Source organism: Symsagittifera roscoffensis, chromosome 3 (assembly GCF_963678635.1).
Source record: "Symsagittifera roscoffensis chromosome 3, txSymRosc1.1, whole genome shotgun sequence".
In the NCBI taxonomy this organism is placed as follows: domain Eukaryota; kingdom Metazoa; phylum Xenacoelomorpha; order Acoela; family Convolutidae; genus Symsagittifera; species Symsagittifera roscoffensis.
Genome location: NC_087064.1, coordinates 37,619,206 through 37,643,059, shown reverse-complemented (window position 1 = coordinate 37,643,059; position 23,854 = coordinate 37,619,206). Strand labels below are relative to the sequence as shown.

General features: G+C 36.7%; 1 protein-coding gene across 1 annotated transcript in view; it reads left to right on the top strand.

The window, feature by feature from the left end:
* The first annotated feature begins 3,225 nt into the window (after positions 1–3,225).
* LOC134841976 (delta-type opioid receptor-like) overlaps positions 3,226–23,854 on the top strand; it is a 126,783-nt gene continuing 106,154 nt past the window's right edge. Inside the window, exon 1 of the mRNA XM_063858101.1 lies at positions 3,226–3,351. The gene's annotated coding sequence lies outside the window, so the exon portion shown is untranslated. The remainder of the gene's footprint in view (positions 3,352–23,854) is intronic.

The window sequence follows — 23,854 nt, the reverse complement described above, 5'->3', positions numbered from 1 at the left end:
TTTTGGGGAGCACACTATACATTGTCTTTTTTTTCGGAACAGATTCAAAATTCACTGGGCAGAAATCCAATTTTGGGAGTGCCCGGTGAGATCTGACAGGCTTTTATCCTTTCTACCGTTTTATCTCTCGTTGAAATTTTTTTGAAAAAAACTCTTAATAAATATTTCTTGTTGTATTTCTCGAAACGCAATCTTCGCTTTGATCTCTCTTGGGTTCTGAATTTGTCAACAAATTATCCGGTTTTTTCCTCTTTGTTGTTTTCTACTTTGTTCTTCTGTCAACGCCCGTAATTCCAATAGTTTATTTGATAAGTCGCTCAACTCGGATGTTACATTTTCAATAAAACGTACGGAAACCTTTTTATCCATCAAAACCTGCAGGCTCTTCATCGTAAAAAATCGATTGAGGTGGAAATAACAACAGATGCAATTTCTTTTGTAGAATTTAGTAATTTCCGGCTTTTCATTGAAAGTATTTGGCAGAAAAAATTGTATTTGAATTCGAAAAACACTTAAAGTTGACAAATTTTTAAAAATCTGATTTTTTCAGGCTATTCTGCTCATTTAAAGATTTTGGAAAAACGCTTGGTTAAAAAAATTGATTTTTTTCCGACAGAAAATTTTCAATGCAAATCAAAATCAACCGTTTTCAAAACACTGCTGCTCTTTTTTTGATCATTCAAAAAATATCATTTGTAGATCATTTTTGAGCTGAAAATTAAAAAATTCTCCACGTGATTATTTTTGTTTCGACTTACGAAGAAAACGGAAAATTTATGCTCGGTGTGGTTTTTTATTTAAGTCAATTTTTGCTGATCAAAATTGTAGTTTTCTAGTTTCAACTAAAATTTTTTAAATTCTATTAAAGAAATTGACTGCGAGAGCTCAAATTGAGAAAGATATTTTACCTCCAATTAATTTTTGTAAAATTCTGGGGCTTTGAAAATTGCCAAATTGGCCATGTTTTGGACTAAATTATGCGCATTTTGAAAAACTTTTTCATAATACTTAAAGCAGAATGCAAACTATTTATGCGTGGTGAATTATCCCGCACAACAAAGTTGTTCCAAAATGAATTGAGGCTAGAATTGGTGGTATTAATTTCGTACGACTCGAAATTTTACATTTCGATACTAACCAAAGTTTGTAAGTTTTCATTTCTTATCCCAAAAACTATTCGATATGATATAAGGGATAGTCGGAACATTTAAGGCTTTGCCCTGATACACGGGCATTCTTGTTTGTTAAATTAAGGGCTTAAAGATTGCCAAATGGGGTTAATTAACGTGCGATATATTTCGCGCTATTAATAAGCGGAGACCTGATCCGTCCTAGAAATTGAACTGAGGCATGCTGCATGCTACTTGGTCTAATTTATACTTCTCTGTATGTGAAACATATCACCTTGTACTCTAAATAGCGTGTGTCGGGGTGATTTTTAAAAACATTGATTTTTTATTTTTTTTTTGAAAATGTCACCCGTTTTTAAAAACCAATACTACTTCAAATACTTTAAAATGCAGTCAGAACAATCAGGGTTTCGCCCTGATACGAGCAGTCTTAATAGGTTTGCCATTGAGTGGTATTTGAACAAATAAAAAAAGGCAAAAATGACAACATTAAGACCATTTTTCCTCCTCAATACTAAAACCAATATTAAACCTTTTTTGATACTGCAGGGTTCAAAGAAAATTTCCTCAAAGAAATAGCCAGGAAGTTTGCAATTCGATGAAATGCATCCTCTCTTCTTGCCTCTAAATTCCTCGGTGCGCACGAGTTTTGAGTAAATTAATCAAAAAAGTTTCTTTTGTCCAATTCTTGAAGGTAGTTAGTGTAATAAAACGCACTTTAAATGTTACGGGCTTAGCTGATTTAGGGTTTCTGGTTTATCTTCCTGTTAATTGGACCCAGGTTTGCTTTTATTGAAGATTTTCTCAGCAGACCAAAACAAGATAAGCACCATGGGTGCTTAACCCAATTTTCGAAGTTAGAGCATAGACCGGAAAAAAGTTGTAAAATTGAGAGATTTACAGCTTAGAAGAATCCCTCAATTGAGTCGGGAATGTTTGCAGAGCTAGCGTTAGTTTGTATTAGTTTGATTGAAATCTGTACCAACTTATTAAATGTTTCCGTTTTTGAAAATTCGTTGAAATTAATTTTGTTATCGACATGGCTATTCCAGCCAACTTATATCTGTCATTAGCATAACTTTTTGTTCCGACTTTCCTAACAAAAATAACGGAATATTTGTGCTCGGGTGGGTTTTTTTTCTTCAGACAAATTTCGGCTTTTTAACTAGCCACTTTTGACGGAATTTTTTTTACATGATTCGAAAGGTATTGTTGTCCTGAGCTTAAATTTGAAAAGATATTTTAACTGTGATCATTTTCCGCAAAGTTATAGTGGTTTAAAGATTGTCCTTTTTGCCAATTTGGCCCAATTAACGCGCAATATATTTCGCGCATTTAACGCGTAAGCGGAGATTTAATCCGTCTTAAAAATCGTTCCAAATTCGTTAAAGGAAGCATATTTGCCAAATTGATTTTTAATGGGAGCGAAATCTATCACTTAGTACTTTATATGGCGTGTGGGGGGATGATTTTAAAAAAATGTCATTTTTTAATTTCAACTTTACTTTCTTACATTTTTTTTGCTTCAGGTTAATACTGCTCAATAGACCTTAAAAGGGTTACGTAGCATTATTTAGACAACCGCGTATTCAGACTCATCAGTAAGACTGACGAGTATGAATACGCGGTTACCTAAATACAGACCGTCAGACTCATCAGTAAGACTGACGAGTATGAATACGCGGTTACCTAAATACAGACCGCACTCCCCTTAAAAGGCAGTCGGAACATTCAGGACTTCACTCTGATACGAGCAGTCTTGTCCTTTATTGTTCGAAATAGCCTTCATTTTGCCTTCACAGATTGTTTCAACAAACCATCATTAAAAACTACTTTTGACCACGTTAGATATAGGCGTGGCATCGATATTTATATAAAAACAATTATACGTTCTTTGATCATTTAATTCGAATTTCTAGTGAAATTGAAAATATATGAGAAGATTTAAAGCAACATATCATCAATTGAAAAAGTTGCAAGGTTTCTCTTAATATTAAAAGATGCTATTCGCATTCTCATTTGTAGACTATTCCACTAAAAAACTTGCAACCTTCTCAACTTTGTCATGTTTACCTAAGAAAGCTTGAAGCCATACAGGCATAGAAATACGTGCAAGCTTCTGTGAGGAAAAGTATTGCGGCATTGGATGACAAGCAATTAACTAGATTTATAACTTATTCCAAATTACTATTTTCCAAGCTTACAGACCTCAGCGAGATCGGTAGGTGAGAGGAGCTTCAAGAATGCATGTCAACTTTTACTACAAAATTTAGGTAGTCGACCAATTACACTAATTGTCAAACAGAAAACATCGAAAACATAAAACCTTTTTTAAAATACTTGGTTTTCCTTATATATAATATCTAATTTTCCTCGAAGACAAGCCAAAAACAGCCTTCTTGGGATTTGAGAAAAACCCAAATAATTTAAATTACTGCTCTCTAAAAAATTCGATGCGACCGCTCTCAGAAATTTCACACAAACGCCAATTTAGTCTTTTGACAGTCCAGGTTAGTTTTCAGCTTATCTTTCGAATCGTGCAACATTGAACATTGTTTGGGATATTCGAACACAGTCAAACCGAGAGGAGTAAAACCGAACGGTGACCGAGACAACGAATTGAACAAAGTTTTTTAAATTGAATTTGGAGCAAAAACTGACAAATTAATAATTTGCGTTCATTTGATCTGATCTTCATCTAATTTGAAGTGAAGACAAAAAGTATACCAAGATGAGGTGAAAAAAAAAACTTTAAGTTTTTAAGCCACATAGTTTACTAAATAAAGCAATTAAAAATAAAAATAAAGTGAAAATGAAAAAAAAAATGGTTTTTACGTAACAAAAAATTCTGCATTGTATTGCCCATTTTACACCTAATTCTTCTGCCCTTTGACTCTGGGGCGGATTTAGGGGGGATGGGGGCGGACGCACTTTCACCCTTTCAGAGATGTGACCCCCTGCTTTTGTACTATTTTGAGATTTCCATTTTTGGTTAATTGACCCTAAAATTTTTCTAAAGGCGCCTTTCGCGCCAATATATACTAATTTTGCGGGGGAGCGCGCGCCAAAAAACACTATTTTTTTGTCATCGTTTTCCGAAAACTGCCCAAAAACGGCTTTTTTACCTGTTTTTTCAAAAATTTGCGTGCGGCGCAGAAAATTCGGCCAAAACACCGTCTTTTTAGTACTTTAGGAGAGCTCGGAAATCAATTTTGTCAATTTAAAAAAAAGGTCGTCAAAATTTTCGAAAATAATTTTTTATAAAAAAATCCGACCCCCTCCCCCTCGAAAAAATCCTAGATCCGCCCCTGCTTTGACTATAAAAAAAATTTTTTTTTTTATAATACATTTTTAGAGGTCTTTGAGTTATTTTTACCCACTTGCACTTCTAAGCTTAAGTTTCTGTTGTCCATTTATTCTGAGCTATTTGCCCAGCGACCGTCTTTTTTGGTTACTTTAGGGCTTTAGATAAATAAAGAATAAGGTATTCAAACCAACACCACGATTTCATTGTATGAGAAGGAGTGATATATTGGCGATGATAAAAATCATCAGAAAATTAACTCAAAATTAAACTGGCTCGTCTAAAATCTTATATCTAACTAAAATTTTAAAAATATGCTTTGAAATTGCAAATAACTGAAAGACCAAAACTGTCATAAGAACTTTCTGAGCCTCAGTTGCTATACTTCGCCCATGAGAAACGAAAACTTTGAAATAGTGGCTGCCTTCACGCGCTGACAAAACATTTTATAATCGATCTAAATTACACAATAAAAACAGAATGTAATTTTTATCAAATAATTTACGTTAAAAATCTATTGCGTAAAGCAAGCACGAGTTCGATTTTTTTTGGCGTACGCATTTTTGCTGTAGAAGAATTATAATTTACTTCGAAAAAAATAAATCAGCGAGAAAAAATTTTGTGGGATGCTCAAAACGTAAATCTCAATAAACTCAGTTTATACTAATTTAGCAGAGCATGAGTTTTGTTTCTCTGGACAATTATTATTTTCAAAAAAAATGTTTCTGCATAATTGAATGCTTAGTGCAACAAGTTACGAAAACCATTCAAAACAAAAATTTTTGAAAAATATTTGGCATCAATATCCAGCTGAAAGATGAAACTTCTACCGTAAAAACAACTTGACATAAATTTCTGAAAAAAGTGAAGAACCAGTGATGAGTTTTAAGGGTTGTGCATCTTGAAATGAAAAGACCGATAATATTTTAGAAAAAGCTTGGCAAATCTGCACCTTAGTTCTGCTCGTGCTTGAAACAGCTGAATATAACGCCTACAAGTACATCAGATTTTCTAACCAAAAGCCGTGTAACATATCAGGTTTTTTGCCCAAAACTGTTCAAAAGATTTCGGATTTCAGGTTTTTATACTCAAAAGTTTTTAAAAAATGCAAAATGACCAAGCTGCGATATGAAATTAAATAGTTTCCATTTTAAGAGCTGATAACATTCTATATTATCAAATGAAAATGCATTGATTAACTAAATACAGCAAAGGAAAAATACGTTTGTCAACAAAAAACCGAACTAAATTGACCGTATATTTTATAATATGTGGACCTCCAAACGATAGTTCTATGCCAATCTTAAAATCAACCAAAAAATTAATTGCACACAACTTTTTGGCAGCTTGGGCTCCGATTAGGAGAAAATAATCTTACATTTCTGTTGCTGAGCAAAAAGTAAATTAAGAACAGGTTTGAACAATACTTGCGTGTAATACAAGGCTAGTAGCCGAGCGTAAACACAGCATCCCGGCGGGTTTGGCGTAGATTCAAATCGCGCCTGTGTCAATTTCATTTACGTTGCAGTATTCATAAACCGCGTGTTCCTACTCATCAGTAAGCAGACAAATACTGTTTTAACCAATCAGAATCGAGACAAGGAAGAAATTAATAAATGATTATTATTATTTTGAAAGTTTGATTTCTCATCTCGAATATGATTGGTTCATACAAAACTAGTCTGTTTACTGACGAGTAGGAATACGCGGTTGTCTAAACACAGACCGCACTCCGTAAATTTTATTCTGAAACTCAAATATGCGCCGAGCTTAACGGCATATAAATTTACGCTCCGTAACTGGGTTCGAACCCCCCATAAAAACCGTTTGTTTTATTTAGCTATTTAAGTTAGTTCATAAAACGGCCATGGCCGGCCTTGATTGACAAGTTTTCGTCTATCAAAACCCTGTTTTGCCAAAATGTGAACGACATCAGATGCTCAAAAATTAGGTACTGTGAAAAACAGTTAATAAAAACATTGTCCGAATGTAAATTTATTGCCTTTCGAGCCGTTTGAAAGACTGAATCTTGAAAATTCCGCGATGCACTGTATTTTTTCCCACTATTTGAAGCACAAAGTGATTCAACACTGCTCAAATCAGGGGGAAGCGCCGAATGTTCCCACTGCCTTTTAAGGTTTATGGAGCAGTAATAACATAAATATCATAACATAAACAAAATATCATTAACAAATTAAATGTAAAAAAAATGGAATTTTTTTTTCTAGAATTTGAAATTTTTTCTATAAAAAGCATCCCCCTGTTGTGATTTGTTTTTATCTATCTTAAATGACCATCGGTATTAAATAAATACCAGTTAACTTTGTACGATACAATTATCGGTCGATCGTAGAGTGTTCGTCCAGTTCAGTTTTAGAACGTTTTGATTTCACACTCTATTTTATCTGTTTTAATCTTTGAAGTAATTGTAATTGCAAAAGAAAATCTGGACATAGAGAGTCTAAAGGGACCGGAGACACCAGAAACACAAATTCCCATTTTGGAGCAAGTCACAGGAAGCGAGTCGGACACAGACAGAGCCAGTAGAGAGACGAGGAACAAGAACGCGATGAAAAAATGCGCAGCCGCCGAAGAAAAGCGGATCAATGATAAAAAAAAGAGAAAATTCAATGGAATGAGACGGGCTGAAACGGACAAAAAACTTCTTTCGATTTTATTTTTAGCACTAGGGAGCGAACTAAAAAAGGTCTTTGCTCGAAAAAAAACCCGCAGGTAAAGATTTTAGCGATCTCAGTCACAGAGTTCTGGGCTTTACTCGACGCAGCATTCAATGCACCTCCTAACACAACGTTCGAGATGTACAATCTGTTAAACCGCAAACAGAAAGAACGGAAATCATATGAACAATTCTGGGCAGCACTGACGGACTTGGCGAGTACTTGTAATATAAAGGAGATTGACGAAGCCGAATGGATAAGAGATATTTTCATTTGTAACGTGAAGAACACTGACACCCAGAGGAAACTTTACTCCGCCACGCTAAGCCCGTCGGAAGCACTCAACCATGCCTTGATCGATGAAAAGGGTACTTTAACCACCAAAAACTGACCAACATGGCGCAATCCTCGACCAATGGGCCAGCTTTTAAATCTTTTAACTCTCACAATCAGATCAAAAAAGAACCAAGCCTCAACATAGAAAGAAGTAACGTGTGCCTGAAATGTGGGAACCCATTTACGAAACGACATGTAAACCTATGCCCAGCGAAGGACATAACATATAAAAATTATAACTACAAAGGACGCTTCGCCAAAATATGTAAATCTTTTAACAAACGACCCACTGTAAATACTGTAAATGATAACTATGTAAATACTGAGAAATGTACATAAAACTCTCCGGGGAAAGCTCGTGGGAAGAAAATCAAAAAACGTGCGGTGTCATAAACATCTGGAAGGAATGCGGACAGAGTGACGACGGCGATTTCTCGGTATTGAGCGTTAGAACAATCTACGATGAAAATCAACTTGAAACCAAGAAACTGTTAAATATAGGGTTGGGATGGGAAATTATCGTAAACATGAACATTGTGGTAAACTCAGCGAGCCCTGTAAGCTTTTTGAAACAAAACGTGTTGCACGAACTTAAACTAAGATACCCCAACCTTAAAATCTCCCCAGTGGAGAAGAGGATCAAAGACCTGTATTGCGGCTTCACAGATGATACCATCAACATCCTAGGAAAGATCATAGTTAGGACACAATCCAACGGGTGGATCAGTGAAGAAACGCCGTTCTTTATCACTGTTGGTCATGAACGCAAAATTTTTGGGGATTGATAATCTACCGAAGAAAGGTATCGAGGTGAAGCAGAAGAAATGCCCTCACCCGATTTGCACAGTCACCCAACCACCATTCATGATTAATTGAATTGAACCTCATTCACCAATTGATAACATTTTTCTTAAGTTCAAAGAAATTTTCTCCCGAGTGGGAAAAATCCCTAACGATCACATGGGCTCACACTTCCATTCCCCGTTTAAAACGGTCCAGGCAAAAGAGAGAAGAGTCCCCTTACACTTACTTGCCGGAGTAAATGAAGAATTGAGAATAATGCAGACCGAGAGTCACTTTATAAAACTTGAAAAGTGTGACGAAAAATGTTTCACCAGTCCGATTGTTATAACCAGGAAAAAAGACGGTTCGATTAAATTGGCATTCGATTCCAAATAGTAAAATGATCAGATTTTTAAAAACAAATATCAAATGACAAATATGCATTAGCTTATAGACAACGTGGCCTTATAAATCTCGGAAAAACCAATTGGACAAGTTTGGTTTAGTAACTTGGATCTGAAAAATGCATAGAATCAACTAAAATTGTGCAAAAAAAACAGGTAAACGATGTAATTTTAGTATCGTAGGCGGTGAAACAACGAGAATTTATCGGTTTTCAACTAGATTTTATGGACTGGGTGATATGCCCAATGAAATTCAATGGACAATGGACTCACTTTTAAATAACATTCCGCTCACAAACTGTTATATAGACGAAACATTGGTATCAACAAAGGGATCTCTGGACGAACATAAATCAATAGTATACAAAATCCTAACAATTCTGGACAAGAATAATATGGCGGTGAAATGGAGGAAACGCGCATTCTTCAAACCTGAAAAAGAGTGGCTAGGCTTCAATATTTCGGGAGAGGGAGTACAACCGTTGGTCGGTAAAGCAGACGCCATCAAGAATCTATGAATCCCCAAGAACATTTTGGAACTGCGATCATTCTTTGGCTCTATGAACCAGTATGTAAAAGTTGTTCCTTACTTATCAACTCTTAGTTCCCCACTACATCCTCTGTTAAACAAAAAATCATTATATAAATGAGACAAAAATCCGTCCTCAGCCTTCGAAAAATCAAAAACAGAAATTGCAATTATTACAGAAAACAGCCACTTCAAAATAAAAGAAAAAACAAGGACGGACGCTTCTCATAGCGGTCTGGGCGCAACTTTGGAAAAACATCAAGGGGGCAGTGGGAAACGATTGCATTCACCTCAAGGTTTTTAAGCATTCATGAAAAGAAGTTTTCTACGAACAAATTAGAACTACTGGGCGTTGTGTGGGCCTCAGAAAACTTTAGAAATTACCTTTACGGGGCAGAAGTCAAAATTTTTACGGACCATGAAGCTTTAATTTCTGCTCTTTCGGCAAACCACGGAAATAAGACTATGCATAGCCGATTGACCCTTTGGGTAAACATATTGTTTCCATGAAAAGATATGGGTTTTAACGGCCTTTAATCTAGATTACCTTCGGACTAAGCCCTTCCATCTTCTAACTACGAAGACGAATTTCTCGTCGCTTCAATCGACAAAATTCAGAACATTTTATCTAATAAAGACCATTTTAATCGTGTAAATGTAAATACTGTAGATAGACCGTCGGTCGCTGTAATGCTAATACGCTCGTTAATAGTAGTATTCCATCGGGAGTAGAAAATTCAAGTGATTTGATTTGCCAAGATTCATCGAATAGCTCAATAGCTATCTTCAATCTCAAAACTATTGTCGCTATCATATCTTGTATTGCTCAGTCAAAAAAAATTTGCAATAATCCTTATCTACGAGCAGAAAATTGTACATCCAAGTGTTTACCTAATGATAACTCAAAGTATGAATTCAGGAGCATTACTTTCTCTGACAAGGTCGTTTTACAATTTATCTTTAAAAATAAATACTTAGATACTTAATTCCTCAAAACAAAAAAACATCGATACGAAAAAAAATGAAAGATATTACCGGCCATCTACTTATAATTCCTGAAGAATATAACATCGCCTTAAAATTTAAAGATGACCATCTTCCAGACGACCATGTAAATTTTAAAGCCTACTTGAATCTTTCGAATTCTCCGTTATTCACCGAAAATCACTGTTCCAAGAAATATTTACAATTGATAACGATAGAAAACAAAGTTATTTGGGACCTGATTGACACAATAAAAACCGGAATAACAATGAGAACTCACGGATTCTATATGAAAAACTTCTCAAATGACCTTCACGAGAAAGATGATTTGTTATTCCTAGATAATAAATTAGTCGTGCCGGCAAGCATTAGGGTAACCTTCAGCGCAATGCTACATGAGACCAATTTGAGATGAAATTTCTTGCAGAATAATTTGGTGGCCTCATATCTACCGAGAGATATACCATCACGGGAAGTCTTGTAATCAATGCCTGAAAGAAGGTAAGAACCTCAAAGGTAAGAACCATACTAAAAATTACCGAAGTTGACGTTTGTGAACGAAGAAATAAACCTGGACTTCGCTAGAACTTTGGACGAGTTTTGGGGAACAAAAAATATATTCTCTTTTGCATTGACCGCTTCACTAACTTTCCATCGGCCAAGATAGTAATTGATACATTGTCAAAAACGATTACCTCATTTTTAAACGATTATTGTCACCTTCACGGATTCCCAAGGAAGATTAGAGTCGACCACGGGTCATCTTTTTATCACACGATTTTAAAAATTTATGCGAAAAATACAACATCGAAATCGTCTACAGTACAGTCGGCGATCATAGATCTAATGGGCCTGTGGAAAGACTTGTATGTACTGTAAAGTCTAATTTATTAGCCATGTCACTTGATTTACCAAAACCTTTTTTATATTCCTCGATCAAAAAAATTATCTGGAACATCAGAATTGAAAAACAATCTACAACCGGTTGTACTCCGTTCGAGAAACACTTTAATAGAACGGCTATCAGTAGATGAAAAAATCTGATTTCCTTTGATAACCGTTTAGATGAATGGATATCGATTCTATCCGACCGACGGGCCAGAAACTAAGAATTGGACGACGGTACGGAAGACAGTTATCTCGACGCTGACATCGATACCCAATCAGACCAGGAAGACAACCTGCCGCTAGCCCTGACAATCCCGAGTACCCCCGTACCAGTGGTGCACAATCCGGGCAAAGGCCCAAGAGCGATGAAGAAACTAGTTTCCGGAAGTAAATACTATAGAAGGGCTACCAACAGAAAAATTGGGGAACCTTGATTTAATCTTGTAAAGGAGGACATCATTGACTCATCCGAACACATAATAACTTTGATAAAGGTCACATTCAACTGAATTCGGACTTAGCCTTTAGAGGAAAACTACTCCCCGGTCCTGGAAAAATTGTCGTGAATCAGTCACCCATCGGGCAGAATATAACTTTACATTGGAGCTTCGCAGGAAAGAGAAAGCGATCTCCACCAAAGACGACTAAGGTGACAGACCACTCTCAGCTTAGGCAAGGCACCTCAAGAGAGGGTGGCCCCACTTAAGTTTCCGGCTCGTCAAATAACGCAGCGACTACTCACGACCTCACACATAGTACTTCAGGTTCCTCGTCATCTTAAACTTAAACTCTTGGAACGGAATAATACAGGACTATTTTGACAATATGACAAATTTTAAGGTACCACCCACCATCAAGCCGGTTCTACGCAAGGTTTAAGTGTTACAGGTGATGCTCACACTCCTCAAATTAGGCCAAAGCTCACTGTCGATACAGATCACCCGGCGGTCAGAGACGTGTCAGACACTGCGAAAATAGAAGGCTCCGAAAGCAACCCAATTCTGTTGGACAGTACCCCAGAAGATTCGGCCCCATTGGAACCTCAACCAAGACAGTCCAGACCACGCAGGAACGTAGGACCTCCTAAATTCTTCGGAGACCGGAGATATATAGACGTTGCGCTAAAAAAAGATGACCAGACCTCCCATTCACTCACAGTACAGGGCGACACTTTTAACTATCCCAGGGCAACCTTCACCAGAACCTAACCTCACCAATACCTACCCTAGTCGCAGAAACTACCTGGTCATCCCAGAAATCCTGCACATTGGAACGAGCAAAATACACCCCAGTTCAGTCATTTTTGAAGAATACTTCATTCGGATCTTCTTCATTGCTACAACCTACCATTTATGACACACTCGACGAAGTAGAAAGAACTAGCGACATTTCTTCGACTATTGACACAGACTTTAAACTCAGACTAGATGATTTTGATGCATGATTTAATTAAACTCCCAAAACTCATTAAAAACTTTTCTTTTTTTTTCATTTCATAGCATCCATTTTAATCAATCTTCTTTAATATAGATGATTTTGTACATGTTAAATGTACATCCTGTAGATTAGAGTTGTTTTATTCAGTTAATTGGATTTTTTTTTCATTCTTCTGTATAACTGTAAACTATGTATATTCATCCTGTACACTTGTACTTTCCTATTTCATATGTAGATTCTATTTTGCTTGCTGTACTATTTTTCAGCGCAGTTTGTAAAACTTGTTCCTACGTTGAAGGTTGAAAATTGGTGTATATAGAATTAGTTAGTCAACTTGTAGTTCTGTTTGTTCCCGGTGGGAAATGTTGTGATTTGTTTTTATATATCTTAAATGACCTTCGGTACTAATTAAACACCAGTTAACTTTGTACGATACAATCATCGGTCGATCGTAGAGTGTTCGTCCAGTTGAGTTTTAGAAAGTTTTAAATACACTCTCTATTTTATCTGGTTTAATCTTTTAAATCATTTTACATTAGTTGTACATAACTCGTTGATTAACAGAATACTTTTTTACCCCCGCACGCCTTATGAACTAAAAAATATAGATTCCGCTCCTTGAAACAATTCAATTATGGCGGATAAGCGTCCTTCAACCAATTTCAGATTTCTAAGACGGATTAAATCTCGCTTACGCGTTAATAGCAGGAAATATATTGCGCGTTAATTGTCCCAATTTGGCCAAAATTGGCCGAAAGTCGGAACAATAAATTGCGTATGACACAGTTTTAAACAGACCAAATAGGTTGCTTCTATCGAATTTGGAACGATTGCTTAAAAGGGTTGAACTTCCTTTTACACACTAATAGCAAGAATTACGTCGCAGGTTAAGTGTATCAATTTTTTTAAATTGGGAATTTTTAATTCCTCTTAACTTTACAAAAATTGATGACAGACAAACATTTTTTCAATTTTTCAAAATTTTCAAAAATTTCCAAAAAAAAAGTTGAAAAGAAAAAAAGTTTGTCCGCAGTAAAAAAACCACCCCGACCACAATTATTCTGTCATTTTTTTCTCATAATAGTTGAAACAACAAGACTGCTCGTGTCAGGGCCTGACTTCCCTTTGCTCTCGAATAAAAATTACGTAATTTAAAAACTGGCAAAACTACGAGTTGTAGGCTAATAATAACAAAGTTTAAGTGTTAAAATTTTGGTGGTCTAATTTAACAACTGGGGTGCTAAGAATTTTGCCATTTGAAGGCCCCATGACAAACCGCAGAACCTGCAAGAAACGACAACTACCAGATAGTGCAATTATTTCAAACCTTACACGGACCCGGTCTGTGAAACGCCTGTCATCCGGGCGGACTGGCAAAGGTAGAAATTGATTTACATTGATATCAGCTCACTGCGTTGAGCTGGTCTCTTCACCTTGTTTGATGTTAGGGAAGCGCAATATCGCGATATGTTAATCAGAACATAAATAAAGACTTTCCGACCTTGTTGTATTTTTTTGAGTTCTCAGTTGATATTTTTGTCGTTTACTAATCCGTTCGAACTCAAAATTAACAGTTATCATACCTCGCGGTACGACATGGCGCAACCAGCAGGATCAGTTCAGTTTAAGAAAAAGCTTCAGCGAAACCGCCATTAGAATGATCCAAGTGGGCCGCGATTGTGGAAATGGCAGCATTCGCAAAGGACGGGATCGAAATTCGAAATTTAATATGGGACAATCCTAAAATAGCACATCAACCAGAACTTGTTTTGGAAGTTGAAAGACCATGCTTTGGAAGTTGAGCTTGTTTTGGAAGTTGTTTTGGGGCACACAGATGCGCAAAGAAGAACGAGTCGGAGAGGAGAATAGATGCCTAAAAGCCCTCGAAAAGGGCGTCTTTTGTAACTCAGTAGCATGGGACGAAGCGGATGCAAAAGTTTGAAGTTATTTGTTCCTCTGCCCAGGCACGGAAGGCCGAAAACAGTTACAGCAAAAACGTCCAGAGTTGGACATACAATCTACAACTACAAAATCGCTCATGCGATCGTTGGAAGACACTTTTGCCATAGAGAGAGTTATTGCATTCGAACGATACAATTTGAATTATCGTAAACAGAAGAAAAATGAGTCACTAGAGCTGACTTAGTGGAACTCGCATCAAGAGCAGACTGGGGGGACCGCGAGGACGAATGGGTTCGGGACGTGTTCATCGCACACATGCATAATGATAAGATTACAGAGGAATTACTATCAGAAACCCGTATGAACACGCCAGCAGATGAGAAAAAGGTATTGAAGATAGCAGAACTATGTAATCTACATCATTCGGATCATCATCATCAACTGCTACAAAACAAAACCAAATGGTTATATTCAACCTCGAGGCCGGGCGGCCAACCACAAAATACACCCCCGAATAAACATTTTGACGAAAACCTTGAAACAAGCGTGGTTTTTGACGCATCAACTTCTGGTCTAGGAGTAGCTGTAGAACAAAACACATCACAAACTTAAGTTGCGATCGCATTCGCGTCAAGGTTTTTGAATTCTTTGGAAGAAAAAGCTCAGCAAACCGTTTATACAGATCACCAAGTTTTAATCAGCGCATTAAATGCAAGCGAAAGATCAAAAGTTAGTCAACGTACACTAACAAGATGGATCGATCGGCTAATTCCTTTCAATTTTGACGTAAAACATTTGGCCGGGAACAAAATGGGATTAGTTGACTACATGGACCGAAATCCGTTTGGATTAACAATACCGCCTAGTGATTATGATGAAGAATTTGTTGTGACGTCAATCAACTCATTCATAATTAATCGTAAAGTGATTGACAACTTAATCTTAAATTAACCGGCCAATCAAAAGCCAGCACCGAATCGACTGATCAAAAAAACGCGGGGAAAATAAAAGAACACTAACAAGCCAATCTAAATCTCAAGTGCAATCTGAACAATTCACACACCGCACAAGCAGACAATTATCTCAACAAAATCTCACCCATTTGCTGACAAATTATTCCAAGATCTAGTCGGAAACTGAAACACTGAATAGGAAACTCGATTTTGTCAATTTCGCACAATCACTGCCAAGCACAAAAATGATGCGGAAACGAACTATTTACGAAGTATTTGAAGGAGGATTTATTCCGGAAAACGAAGGTCACACAGATCGTAACAGAACAAGTTGTCGAACAAAAAAGTGGCAAGGAGAATCCGATCGGGAGGAGAGCCTCTCAGATCCACGATGGCATAGACGAAGAACAAATGAAAGACAAAAAAGCCATCTAGACACTACACCAACACCAGCCACAATCAAGGACAAGAGAAAAAATATCAAACGAGCAACTGAAAAGGAAGAAAACAACCACCATTCCAAATATCGCTTTCTGTGACAACATCACACATCAAGAGAAATCGAGTAAAAAATCAACCATTGAAACCAATTTTGACATCGGAATTACACACTCACAAACAAAAGAGCAGACTAAAACATCATCTTCCACACAAATGGAGCCAAAAAGTCAAAGCACCGATACACAAACCAAACTATCGACCGAGATAAAAAATATATATAAGAAAATTGCGTGAGCCGCGTGGATCCAAACAGAGCAAGTCAGGAGAAAACTCAGCCAAACGTGGAACTACCCACAATGACATCAACACACAACACAGACACAACTAGAGGCCAGCCATGAAAAGGTAATAAAAGGACTGGTAACTAAAATCCAGAAATCGAGGAGGACACCCCACTGTACCGGAAAAACTTGCAGAAAGTGATGGGCCAATACTGGTACAATATACGACACCGCCTTCCCGTACAAGATGATACCTGCTTTTGACGAGCGGGTTGTACTCCCAACTCAATTCTGACAGACAGTACTCGATAGTTTAGACCTTACCCATCCCGGATCGGCGGCTATGCAAGATCTCTGTCAATACATCTGGTTTCCCCACATCCCCAGATCAATTGAGCAGATGACACAAGTCAAATTTGTACCGAGCAAGATAAAAACTCAAACAAAAAATTAGGAAAAAACACTCATTCCAAATGGAACCTGTTGTCGAACCTAACAAAGAGTTATAATTAGATTTTGTGAGACCTCTCCCGAATGAACTAAATAAAGATGCATATATACTAGTTGATACAGATTAGTGGTCAAAGTTTTCAACAACTTAGTTAGTTTGAAACACGACAGCAGACGTCGCAATGAATTTTATGCAACGATATATATCAAATAACGGAGAACCACGTAAGCTAAGATGCCATCTGTCACAAACATTTCGAGCCGAAAAATTTCAATTTGTTTTGCAAATCAAATAAATTAAAACTCCTCTTTGCACCGGTTGATGACCACAGATCAATAGGGGTGGTAGAAATATTGATATAAACACTCAAATGGCGACTCTGAGTAAAGAGAACTGCACGAACAACACTCCGTTCAAATTAGCCTCGGTTGACGCAGAAATTATCAAATGTTACGCATATCTCCAAGCTAAAACTCCATTTTCAAACATACTAATTAATAGTTCACCTAACATTTTAAATTGGGAAAACGCCAAACACGCCTGTTCAGATCGAAAACATTATGCATTCTCCAATTTCATCGGAAATAATGCAAGACCTCCAAAAGTTGTCGGAAGACGGAGTCACGATAAAGAGATGAGTCCCGGAGCCTGCAACCATTCATCACACACCAGCCAAAATTATCCCACAGCCATCAGACACAGGTGTGAAAACCAGGCGAGCTTTAGCTCTTGAAAAAGAGAACCTAAATGAAAAATTTAAAGTCATTCAGCAAGAGATCCAACCAATTATCGAAAACGAATAGAACAAGTAGCACGGAAAACAATTAATTTAGCAACGAAAACGAAAGACCCGAAAACTTTTGAACAAAAACAAAAAAAAACTATCGATAGGAAAAACTTAACATACACGCGACACTTAGCGTGGGTACAAACAAAAGGAAAACAACCAAGACTACTGAGAAATAGTGGGGTTGCGTTCGTTCCTAATCCTTTGATCTCCGGTCCATGATGATCGTCACGACTTAGCGACTACGTTACATATCAATAAGCTCGGTGAACAAGATCTTGTTTGCGTTTTTTATATATTGAAGACCCTGACGCATCACAACACCCTATGTTCCGAGAGGACATAAACGGGACTACCAGTGAAGTTAACTCAAAAGGAGTTACAAGATAGCCCGATCAAAAGAAAGCTACAGGAAAACGAACAAGGGGAAATCATATAAAACGAACACCAGGCAGGGAAATGAAGTTCCATACGGTATCAAAGAGAGCGGAAGCCCAAAAGAAGCAGCCGGAAAGCAATCTATCAACCTCGTCGCGTGACTCAGGGTCATCGAATTCGGAAAACACCGCACCATTCCCAAAGCTGGTAAGCAAAAAAGAAGCCACCAAACTGCTGGAACCGACGAGAAAATCAAGTCGAACCAGACAATCAACACTAGCCGGGGCACTGGGGAACCCAGCCCCGATAAATGCCATAGGGAACGTGATCCATTACCGGCAAAACAATTCTCAATCGAATTACCCACGAACAAAACACCAGGGAAATGCTAAGACATCAAATCAACTTTCTCAACGCCAGGTCCAAAACTCAGCCTAAAACTCTCATCTCAGAGATGGGATTTTATGAGAAATTGCCGGAGTACAAGGCCTGCGTAAAATTTTTGGAGGCCATAAAACCGAAGGTGAAGCAAAAAGAGGAACAGGCAATGGAGACTATCGTCTTGGTCTCCCCTGCAGACAGCCCACAGAAAAAGCAAGATATGGGGGTTCTCGTAACAAACATACACAGCAAGAAAATCGAGAACACAGAGTCAGACCATAAAAGAGATGACATCGAGGAACACCAAGAAAAACAACTAAAAGAGTATCAGGACGATGAAAAAATCCAACAGGAAGTGAGGAAATATAAAGAAACAGTGTAGAAGCCTGATATCTGATGAGGGCTTAAAACTCAACATTGTCCTTATGGGACACAAAAACTCCGGTTCTACTGGGACCTGAAAGTCAAATCTTATTTTTTTGTGTTATTTTTTTCACGGGTGGGGGGGGGGAATATCAACCGGCCGGATTAGCAAAACAAAGATAAAGATTGATTTATATTGATGTTAGCTCACTGCGTTGAATTGGTCACTTCACCTTGTATGATGTTACGAAACGTTATGTTGGTTAGAACATAAATAGAGACTTTCCGAGCTAGTTGTTTTATTTGAGTTCTCAGTTGATATTTTTGTCGTTTACTAATCCGTTCGGATTCAATTTTAACTGTTATCATACCTCGCGGTATGGCAACTCCTATAACGTCGAACCACTTAGCCAGACACAGGCCAAAAATCACACGAATTTTCAAACTCAAGGCCTAATACCCAAGGGCGCAAACGTGAACAAAACAAGAAAAAAAACAGGATCAACCATATAGGCCATGAAGAGATTTATGACATGAAGAGAGTAAGTAGAGGTTTCGATAGTGACAGAAACTCAGACCTGAACAATGATAGGACAGCTCAGAACAGTTCAACGGTGACGGCGGATATGACGGGATATCAGATTGCAGTTGAAATTGCAGAGGAAAATCTATGAGAGGAATTCTCATACAATTAACCTGACCGTAAAGTTGAGAATTCAGCAATCAAAGTTAGCCTAAACAAAAAATTTGAAATACTGCAAGATCTGCTGCTTCGCATAATGTGGTTCTTTAGTTAAAATAGACTTAGCCCTCTTTCCAGATGAACCAGTTGTAAATTCGGATATGAGGACTGGTACCAAACATTTCTTCAGAGGGATGAGTGGCAATCGACCGTAGTAGCCGTGGCATTGATTTCTAGTTTACCTAGAGATGAAGAGAGACAAGAAATAATTCTTGAGCTTGTTAGCTTATGAGAGGGACAGTAGTATTGACTGATCTAGAATTAAGCATAAATAAATACTTTCAAAAACTTTTGTTTATGGAGCTTTCAGGCATATTTTTTCAACGTTTCGAATGCTTATTACGCATTATGGAATATGTATGACCAGCATTGTTTTAATCCGAGGATCTCTTTGGCTCATTGAAGGCTCAGCGCTGTTGAGCTCCTTAGCTAAACCAAACTAAGTTTTGTGACACTTCTTTTTTTCGTTCCGACATTGGAAGGTACATTGAAGAGCGCGGAACATACATGCTCGAATTGGTTTTTTAATCAGACCAATTCGAAGGGGCCCATAAAGTGCGTACACCACTACAATTGCCTACCATGAAACTAGCTACACCGCTCGTTTTGTATTTTGATGCTGAAAGTGTAATACACACTGACAAAAATGGTTTCGGATCAATTTAAATTGATTTTGAATCGATTTTGAATCAATCCAATTCGATTAAAAATGTACTCTTCAAAAACTGAAATGGGTTTTAAATCGAATTAAATTGATCTTTTTTGAAAATTTCGGACCGCTTTAAATCGATTTGGATGGATTTTCCGCCTCACTAAAATCCATCCGAATCTCACTTAAATCCATCTGAAATTTACTAAAATCCTTTCAAATCTTTTTTAAAAGTCTCCGAAGTTGATTGATTTATTAGTCTGAAAAATTCACTTCAATTCAATTTTAATCGATTTCTTGCATACCCGGTAAAAACATGCAATTGGAAAAAAAATTGAACTTTTTCTCGGTTTTCTAAATAAAAATACACGTGCTAGATATGTTATAGAATTCAAGAAAATGGTCCAAAAAAACTGATTCTGAGCTCAAAAACAAGCAATGAAATCATCAATAAAAAATCGTTACTGTAAAGTAGATTATGGGCAAAAACCTATACAACAAACTAAGAGAATCGTCAATAAAAATGAATTTTTAACATTACGACGCCAAACTGTGCAGTGGATACGCGCACAATTTTGTGTCTGTATGTTCCTGGATTCCAGGAACTAATCTTTAAACATGTTCCAAAAAGTAAATGGATTCCACTTACAAAAATTCCGTGAATTCCAAGAACAAATAACTATAAAGTAAAATTTGTCGACACATTTGTTGTGTTGTGGATTCCGCAGCAAGCGAATATAGCTAATTGTTCTGGATTCCGCAACTGTAAGTGGAATCCGCAAACGTGAGTGGAATCCGCATACTGTAAGTGGATTCCGATTTTTTTTACAGAACTTGCATACGAACGATTAAAAGCTAGAGCTGGAATTCTTATCCATTTTCAGCGGAACCTACGAACAAATCTTAAAACTTTGATTAACTAAATCGGTGGTTGTCATTTTAAGTATTCGGGATGCATCGCCCAGCAAACAATTTTTGGGATCATGTTTTCATAAATAATTTTGGTTGGGAGTGTTTAGACGCAATGCACAGCAACTCACCGATTTGACAGTTTTGGGATTCCATTGATCCCAAATACTGGCCAGTATTTGGGATTGATGAAATCCCACATACTGGAAAAATATGGAATGAATTCATTAATTTGAGTCATTGGCTTGAGAAAATTTAGAAACACAATGCACATCATATCGCCAAATTAGGTCAGTGTTTGGGATTCCATCAATCCCAAATACTGAAGCTGGGTCTTTGACAGGAATTGGGATCAAACGTTAGGCATTTCAAAAGTTAGTTGATCAACGTAGTAATTTAGTAATTGGGATTCAACTTGCTGGTAACCACCTTGTAATTAAAAGATATAACTTTAAACGCTACTACAAATATACAGATATGTAAACGGAATCCGCAAACAAAATGGGGATTCCACTTCCAACTTGCGGATTCCACTTAAAATTTGCGGATTCCGCTTACAGTTACGGAATCCGCTTACAATGCACAGATTGTACAATTTGGCCTCGTAATGGAGCTCAAACATTGGGAAAAAATTATGAAAAACTATCACTGAAGGTCAGATTATGAGCAAAACCTATGTAACAATTCAAGAAAAGGGTTAAAAAATCAAAACTTGAGCTCGAAAATCTGCGGTAAAATCATCAAAAATTACCATTGTAAACAGGATATTGGGCAAAAACTGATAATTTCCGAAAAAAAATCTACTTATTTTGATTTGAATCTGTTTTAATTCCCATAAAAACAAAAGAAAAATAAGACTGAAATAATTGGGTTTTAATTGATTTAATATCGAATTAGAACCATTTCGTTTTAACCCAATGTACAAATATCTCAAGTCAATCTTCCTCTTTTCTGTTCAGTCTTTGTACTTTTTTCGTTCTAAAATGATCTCAATTATTTCTACATTTTGTTTCATACTAAAATCGATCCCAACCGATTTTGTTGGTGCAGGTAGTAAAGTGGTGAGTAAACACGGCCGCCGTTTTCATGCTGATCAAGGGATCTATACACCTAGGGAGTGAAAAGTTTGTAAAATTGGTCTGAAGAAAACACCTCGAGCATTCCTCATTTTCTACTGAAGTCGTAAAAAAACACCAAAAACTGTCCGACTCAGTTTCATTCTGATATGAACTAAAAAAGACAATTTCCCGCCACAAGAGATAAATTTAGACAAATACATTTCATCGGGGTTTTTCGATTTAAACTTCAGACCTGTTTGAGTGTCATACTTCTGCGGATTAAGCACTAAAACTTTACCAAAGCCAGCCAATTTCCTGATAAAAATTAACCTGATAGACTTTTGACTCATAAGTTTCTTTTCTGAATTTTCTTTATTAGATATCTCGGGTTGACCAAAGGGAAGTGTGCAATTCCATACGCTTGCTTTAAAAAAAACAAGACTGCTTGTGTCACCGCAAAGCCCTGAATGCCGCGACTGTCTTTTAAGGTCTATACAGCAGTAAAAACATAAAAAACTTTGTGAAATAAAATAAAATGATTTTTTATATATGCGTTTTTTTTTGTGAATTTCATTCCCCTCAAGCTATATAAAATACAAATAGATAAATTTTGCTCCTTATAACAAATTAATTATGGCAGAAAAGCTCCCTTCAACCAAATTGGAATTATTTCTAAGACGGATTGAATCTCCGCTTAAGCGTTAATAGCTCGAAATATATCGCGCGTTAATTGTCCCGAATTGACCTCATACATTTACGAAAATTGATCACAAATGAAACATTTTTATAAATTTAAGCTCAAGACAACAATTTTCTTTGAGTGGTATGAAAGAACTTTGTCAAAAAGGACTAGTTAAACAGACAAAGTTTGTCTGAAGAAAAAAACCACCTCGAGCACAAATATTACGTTACTTTTGTTACGAAAGTCGAAACAATAAGCATTCAACAAATGTCCAACAAAACTGCACGGTCTTTTGAAATCGTGCTTTGTGACATAAAAATTGGTTTATCGTCAAAATTTAGTGAATGTATCTTCATAATAAAAATTGGTTTATCGTCATAATTTAGGCGCAAAATTTAGTTTGTGTAGGTCTCTGGGATCCCGATACAAGTCTTTAAATATGTTAAATTTTTGTCGGATAATCAAAGAAAAAGAAAGATCAAAAGAAGATCAGAGAGGGCGTCCTTGTAGCGGAATCCGATCCTAATTCTCAAAATACACAGTTTGGCCTCGAATTAGAATAAATGAAATTAACCTAATAAACAAAAGTAACCACATTGAGATATGTTTCACCACGATAATTCTCAAGATTACATGAACATTGAATTTTAAGAGTTTTATTTTCAATAATCGCAACTTTTTAAAGTGATCGGATCTAGAACTCTTTTTTGATTTTCACACTAATGCTTATATGCGAAAGTTTACCGCAAAAGTAAAAAAAATAGATTTTCAAAAACTCGGCAGATATGAATCTAATATGCTCTTGATGGGATAGGCAAATCTTCAGAGAACTTTTTGATAAGTCACGACAATTCAATTGCTCGAGCATATTGATTTTCTGTGCTCTCTTGACCATTAAACTGATAGTCTTTTTTGCCAAAACATCCTGCACCACATGTTCATTTTTTACTCGTTTATATTTGAACATTTTGACGCCAAAGGTAGGCTTATAACAACTTTGAGTGAATTGGCTCGAAATGGATGCGGTTAAAAAGAACCCGAGGAGGACTCTTTACGTTGTGAAGAGGTCAAAAATCCTGCTCCTGATATGTTAGAGTTTGGCATGGAGCCGATATAATTTTGAAAGTGGCCCGGGTTGATAGCTTTTAACACTTCTTAACTCCTTGCTCTATTTTCTCAGATGCTTTTAGTTGATAATGCAGAATAAAATGCTCATTCATTGTGGAAAGTCTCTGCAATTTTGAGAAGGTCACCGTGAGCTACTTAATTTTGGGGGCGATACAAATATCAATTTTGCAAACTAAAACTGCAAGAATTATTAACCATGATGTGTTTCCTTCACACTTTTGTAAAGTTCAGAAAAGCTTACTTTTTAATTGTAAATATTTCACTAATTCTAGCCCC